The sequence below is a fragment of the Pollicipes pollicipes genome, unplaced genomic scaffold (assembly GCF_011947565.3).
Source record: "Pollicipes pollicipes isolate AB1234 unplaced genomic scaffold, Ppol_2.1 Scaffold_5724;HRSCAF=6776_pilon_pilon_pilon, whole genome shotgun sequence".
NCBI classification, from domain to species: domain Eukaryota; kingdom Metazoa; phylum Arthropoda; class Thecostraca; order Pollicipedomorpha; family Pollicipedidae; genus Pollicipes; species Pollicipes pollicipes.
In genome coordinates, this window is record NW_023596746.1 from 44,972,457 (window position 1) to 44,979,693 (window position 7,237).

The window sequence follows — 7,237 nt, forward strand, 5'->3', positions numbered from 1 at the left end:
GGGATAGACAGCATAATTGCACAATTTTTGCTGTTAACTATGTAGCATTCAGGATTCATTTCAGTAGCTTAGCTCATTGTTGCGAACTGCTCATAAATGCGTTGGTGTGAGAGTAGCTGATATGTTTCTGAGGCTGGGCGAAAGTATGTGACATGATGCTGGGTGGCCCATCTGATCAGAGTGTGGTTAGTTTGTGAGTGTGTTTGGCCTATACAAGAAAATGACCATTTCCTGCTAGCCTTTGCATGACAGCAAATATTAATGTGCCACAGGCTTCAGGTGTACCTTAAATGTCATTCTCAGTAATACCAGTCGGAACAGCAAGCCATGATATACATTGCAGAATGGGAAGCAGTAGCCTTGCTTGCTCTTTTTGGAGCTATCGCCATGTGTGGATGATCTAGCACATGTTAGTTTAACGTCATCTCTGCCATTGTTATGAAGTGGCTTATAGTTTTATTCAACAGCTCACTTCCTTGCCATTTCTGATCATGTACCTGTGGTGAAAGAAAATGTTTCTAGCAGAAATATATGCTGGAATATATATAAATCAGCTCTTCCTGTTTTGTGCAAATTTCCGTAATCTCAATTTTTGCAACGCACAATGTGTGCATGTACTGTGTCTACAATTAAAATTGTCATATAAGACTATAACTATGACACAGATTTGGCAATGCTGACTAGGAAACTTTGGTGCTTTAAGTACTATGGCTTATGCTGTGGCTATTAGCCTATGAGTCCCGTACAGATCGTTTTTCCAACGGAATCCATCTTCTTCCTGGCGCCCTCAGGGGCGTCTCGAGACCATCATGACTCTTTACATTCGCAATCCATAGGCAAAATACCGGCAGCACAGTCCGTCTCGAAAGCGCAGTTTTCGCCCACAATCCGCCATTGATTCGAACTAAGCGGAATCGAACTACCGACCGCTACTCCCACGTAAAGCCAGTCTTGCCCATGTAAACGCACCTTGGCGAGGGGTTTAACGTCGCATGATCCGTTCCAATCCTAATTCGAATTACCCTCGGCTGTCCATGTAAACAGGGTTATAGCAATAAAGGGCAAAGGATTCTTCCACACTTATGTAAATATCTATTCCACTACTCATAAATCTACTGCTACAACAAGGCGCCTGTTTTAATATTGATTTAACACGCCATGGCTAACGGCAGTACGCTTGTTTTAATATTGATTTAACACGCCATGGCTAACGGCAGTGCGCTTGTTTTAATATTGATTTAACACGCCATGGCTAACGGCAGTGCGCTTGTTTGAATATTGATTTAACACGCCGTAGCTATCTGAAAACACCGTAACGTCCCTGCCCGAAGGCTGCAGTCATCGCTAAATCTTGGTGCCGCATCTTACTCGACATCCAGCTCCCGCCTGCGAGGGTATGTTGTGCCGGATACTTGGCAGGCCATGCGGCGCGGCCTATCGTGAGGCGCAGTTTATGCGGCTGCTGAACTCTTCCCACGCGATCTGTACAGTGGGCAGATAAGTCGGACATTCAGGCCCACTTACTCGTTGCAAAATGGCAAGCACCAGTGTTTTACATTAACTGCTCATACGCAATGCTTTTAAGAGGTAATTCGCCATCACCGCATCATCTTAAGTCAGCATCTGCCTGTAGTTTGGAACTAGAGGCCTTCGTGGGCAAGATTTTCTTCAGTCACTTCATCCGCTACCCGTTGGGGTGCACCCATACCGGCCCGCTGCCGATTCAGCATCAGCTGTGCCCATCGGTTACCATCCCATTTGCATTTTTCAGCGCAAAAGTTCTAAGATTAGACAATTTCGGGAAAATTTAAATCCTCCCTATTTCCGGGCATTAGATGACCGTAACAGCAGCGCTTATACTGAGAAGCAAAAGCACAAGCAGTAACACTGTGTAGTATTTCTTTAACTTCCTGGAGGCGATGTAAACATCTTACCCATACCAGTAATACAAAAATAAAACCCAACCCGCCCAGTTACCCACCCCATATTGGAATACATGGGTTTACTCAACCGGTGATGTCCTCTGTTGAGAACTATCGTGGCCGCTACGTGCTCCAAAAATTTGGGACGCACGGGAACTACTGTTTGCATGCGGACCACCGGTGAGAAGGTAAGTCGATTCAAACAATCTGCATCAATGAATTTTTTAACGGATTTACGTATTCGAGAAAGATGCACGAGCATGGTTTGGAAAAAGTGCACATCCGTAACATCTATTTGAATTAGAATAACAGCTTCCAGAAACAATCGACGCCCAGCTTTTTCCCCACTGTGCTTAAGATGGAAAGTCCAAGCGGGTGTTGGCCAAGTATGCATCATCATGCATACTGGGCTTAAAAGATGCGTCTTTCTGTTTTGTATGCATCAGTTGTCCACTTGTTCGCAGCCTTTGGTCATGGCAAATTCAAAACAAGCGAAGAAATTTGCACCTCGACACAAGCTTTTTGTTTCAAAGCATGATAATTTGATGGCTTCAAAAGCTTCTGCGCCCCCTCCCCCTCCCCCATGGCTGTTACAGCCCGAGGTCCATCGTAGACAGACGCGCGACGTAAAGCAGCGGAAGGTTGGACGTCTTGATCCCTTGACACGGCGGACTGAAGCCATCGATCCCACCTCTTTCTTGGCGGCACGAAGTCGTGCGGCGACAATCACAGTAAGATAAATGTAGTATATTCGCCTCGGGGACTCGGGCACACGTCTGAGCGTCGCTCTCCAGGATAGACTCCTTGTGCGGCGTCCAGACCACGTCTAAATGAGAGCTGGGTGCCGTGCGTCGCCACACACGCGCTCATGCATCCGGGCCCACTGTACACTGTACAATCACACCTGCCAGCATTGCACATTCGTGTGACGTAAGCCACAAGGCAGTGTTCTTGTCAATCCTCGCGAGCCGTGTGTGAATCCTTAGCAATTTTATATTTTTTCTGGAAGCATTTTCTAAGTGTGACGAAGCAAGGCTAGAATCCAGCTCCATTTTACCAGACGTTGAAAATCGCAGTGCCAAAGGCCGCGGACAAATCTAGTGAAACATCCAAACATACAATATCGCGCATTGAGCAGAGGAGATACGAAGCTAAGGTCGCTGGGCAGTGGACAGCACATGCTATGGTGGTCAGCTGTTAGGCCGCTGGGAGCGTGCCCGAAGGCACCACCGGACATCGCACAGGTGGTCTGTTTTGATTGCATGCAATGGGAGAATATCACAATAAATGCTGTAGTAATGCTGCCTACACCATATGATACAAGAAAACGAACATCTATACTGAATTATGTGAAAAGTACGACGGTGAGCGCACATTTCCATCTCATCCCCAACTCAGCACAGGGATGAGCGCATGTTATCATCTCATCCCCCACTCAGCAAAGGAGCGAGCGCACACTGTCATCTCATCCCCTGCTCAGCACAGGGATGAGCGCACGCTGTCGTTTCATCCCCCTCTCAGCACGGGGGTGATCGCACGTTGTCGTCTCATCCCCTACTCAGCATAGGGATGAGGGATGATCTCATCCCCTACTCAGCATCCCCTACTCAGCACGTTTCCATCGCACAGTTGGCACTACCGTTACAGTAACCCAGAAGGCGGCGTCTTCGATCCAAACGCACTCATCATCGACTGCATATCCGGCTCTGGCACGCCGAGCCGTAGTCATAAGATCCGGCGAGTCTCTAAAAGTGGATGGAGGAGGTGCAACAGCGCTTCATGACGTCTTAGGCAGACACACTGGGCGGTGACAGCAAAGCGACGACGTCTGGATAGACGCACTGGGCGGTGACGGGGCGGTGACGGCAGAGCGATGACGTCTGGACAGACGTACTGGGCGGTGACGGCAGATCGATGACGTCTGGACAGACGCACCGGGCGGTGACGGCAGATCGATGACGTCTGGACAGACGCACCGGGCGGTGACGGCAGAGCGAAGGCACTCCATTGGTCCCTCCGGTCCCGACAGAAGGAGTGATGCGGCTCCAATGCTCGCTCAACTATGACTTGAAAACGTTTGCACACGTCCGCTTCCCTCCACGCACCCGAAAGAACGCAGTAACCAAAACAACACACAGCAACGCTGCAGCGACACATGTCCTCCAGCGCTCAACTCATATGACGAGCTCAAAGTAACACGTCTTGATTAACCAGGACAGTCCGAACGCCGCCAGCAGCATGCCCTCACACTCACAAGCACGACTTCCCTTCAGCACGTGCACCCTTCGACGCCCCAAATGCCCCCCTCCCCCGCCCCCCACCGTCATCGCTGCACCATCACGCTACCCACCGACGCAAATGAGCTGGCTTGTTTGCCCGTCATCATCTCCGGGTCGGCCGCTGTCGCGTGCCCGAACACTATCGCCGCGCGGAGCGTTCTCGTGTCACTCTAGGGCCGCGCCGAGCGTCCCAGCCGGGTCACGGCAGGAGAGAGCGCCGCGGTGGGCCGCTCCCTCCTCTGCACTCCGCGGCCGCTCACGACAGCTTGGGATGACCGGCCGGCCATCTCGCTGGAGACGACGGTGCGGCTGCCGCTCAGGAAGGTGCTCCTCGCGGGGACCTGCGGCAAAGGAGGACGACCGTTGTGTTTGTCTGACGTCACCACAGATCGCTGCGCTGTCGGTGGGAGTCACCAGCAGCGTCATAATCGCGAGGGGGAGGGGAGGGGAGATGCGTCAAACCAGTTGCATGAAAAAATAGACTCAGTACACCCTGCGTAAACTCAATCCAATGCTTGGTCAAGCGGGACGACAACCGGGCCGCGGCGACTGCTCCAGCTAGCTGCAGACGAGCTAAGCCCGGCGGCTGCTCTAGCCAGCTGCAGACGAGCTGAGCCCGGCGGCTGCTCCAGCCAGCTGCACGAGCTGAGCCCGGCGGCTGCTCCAGCCACTGCAGACGAGCTGAGCCCGGGCTGCTCCACCAGCTGCAGACGAGCTGAGCCCGGCGGCTGCTCCAGCCAGCTGCAGACGAGCTGAGCCCGGCGGCTGCTCCAGCCAGCTGCAGACGAGCTGAGCCCGGCGGCTGCTCCAGCCAGCTGCAGACGAGCTGAGCCCGGCGGCTGCTCCAGCCAGCTGTGAACCGGCTGAGCCCGGCGACTGGTCCAGTCAGTTGTGGACCAGCTGAGCCCGGCGGCTGTCCTGGTCAGCTGTGGACCAGCTGAGCCCGGCAGTCGCGTGTGGTGTGTGTTGGCAGCGCCCAGTGACGCCGGCGTCCACTGACCAGGGCCGCTGGTGGCCGGTGTTTGTTTTCAGTGCGTGCCCGGCTGTCGGCGGGTCGAGGTGATCAGTGGCCGCCTCTGTTCCCCGACGTGGAATAGCCGCTCTGCCAACAACAACTGGTGGTCCGGACACCACCTCTGTGCTCTCCAGCCAGCGCAGCTGCATGCGCCGTTAGCAGACACCCCCCTCCGCTCTCCCTACCGACGCTCTAGGGCTTCGCTCTGGCCAATCGTAAGCCCCCACGCCGCCAATAGCCTCACGTAAGCTCCCTGTTGAGATCGCCACGTCGGAGAAGCCCCCACATGCAGCTCAAGACGTCATCAATCATAAATGTCAAGAGGAAGCGCAGAAGACCCCATCTATCGCTCATTCTGATCGATGGCGGAAACGTCGCGGATCGACCTAAATTAAATCGATCGCGTGATGCCAGAAATGAAGACACGATAGCGCTCGGTAGTCCGTTTCCAGCGACTGACGTACGGCCATCGAGGTCAGCTGATGATGGGGATCTGTGCCACCATTTGCCAGGATAACACCTGCTGCAAGGTTTGTCAAGGTGGACGGTTCTCAAAATTGTGGTGATAGCCCTTGTCCACATATGTTGCTATTCACTCACTTGGAATGATTATTCCAAGGACATGGCCCTTCCGCGCATGCAGAACAGCTGTCGGCTCGAGCACTACAGGGTGATGAAGCGTAGTAGGAAGCGAGAGAAGCAATACAGGAATGATTGCCAAGATTAGTGGCCTACGAGCGTTGTAGGAGTGACGCCGGACTGTGACGACCAACGGCGTTATGTAGTCAGGACAGTCGCCGGCGCAACCTGAGCTGGAGTCTGAAGGAGGTGGCCGAGGGAAAGATCATCCACCAATGTTTATGCAAACGAACATTAGACACAAGTCATGCATGAGAAACCGTGCAATCCTATCAACGTCAGTGTCAGTGAGCGCTGCACCTGGCCACAAAGTGGTAGACAAGATACATTTGGATGAAGAGCGTTGTGGAAACTCTTCATGAAGCGGTAACGCCAAAGCAAACCTGTGTGGTCTCTCTTTGTACACCCAGAAGCCACTTTGACATGACTGTGTGATGTCCTCGCCATGACCCAGCCGCCGAAATGGATGACATGTGACATGCTCACACATGCGTTATACCAGTGGCAACGCAGTGAGCTTGCAGCGGACTCAAATAGCGCCGCAGAACTCCACGTGGAGCACCAGCATTCAGGTTGAGACAGCACGTGGCACGGCAGCACCGCGGCCACTCCCTGTCCGCTCGGACACGCGGACACGACTCGCTCTCTGTCGAGCTCTCCACAATTTCATCACCTGTCCGCGTTAATTGCCTCGCCATCTAATCAATACGGCCCTCGGTGGCTGGGGGACGCTGCGCTGGGCCGTCGCCAGCGGCCGGCACCGGACATTAATTCGGCGTCGGCGCTGCCACCTATTGACGGCCGTTGGAACTGGCCGCTTGGCTCCGGGCCGACGCGCGCGCACAACAGGTGTCCGCCCGCGGGGGACGGCGCACGTCGAGAGGTGGCCGTGTGGGAGATGAAGCACCCATCGCGTGATGTTTCGCGCATCTGGACAGAGTTTCTGATGCACTGCTTGAGGTTTGGTCGTGTAACCTGAGTTGCCTAAGTGTGGCAGAACGGAGGCACGGGCGAGAGCGGGAGGACGAATGTGACCGCCAGCGGCCTCGCCGTGGGCAAGGACGAGGATCTCCTGTCACACAACTCAGTCAATGATAAGGTCATTACATAGACCGGCTATCAGCCGGCTGACCATGCCCGCTTCACGCACCCAAGTACTTGAAATCTTTACACGATAGACACTACTTGGTAGTCCAACACAAGCGAGCTCACTGACGACACACGGCATCTAAATCGCCGTTCGTCGGCTCTCTTTCCGCCAGTTGGGTCACCGAGCACTCCCCTAAAGCGCCGGCCATCGGCCACGCTGCCCGGAGGCCCCGACGGCGGCGCAGTCCCTTGAAGCACGCACGGGCTCACGCGCGGGCCTTTGAGCGGGGTCC

At 54.0% G+C, this 7,237-nt stretch overlaps 1 protein-coding gene across 1 annotated transcript in view; it reads right to left on the reverse strand.

Moving 5' to 3' along the window:
• Positions 1–2,654: 2,654 nt before the first annotated feature.
• The window catches only part of LOC119103345 (innexin shaking-B), a 25,803-nt gene continuing 21,220 nt past the window's right edge, over positions 2,655–7,237 (reverse strand). The window contains exon 4 of the mRNA XM_037226846.1: positions 2,655–4,542. The gene's annotated coding sequence lies outside the window, so the exon portion shown is untranslated. The remainder of the gene's footprint in view (positions 4,543–7,237) is intronic.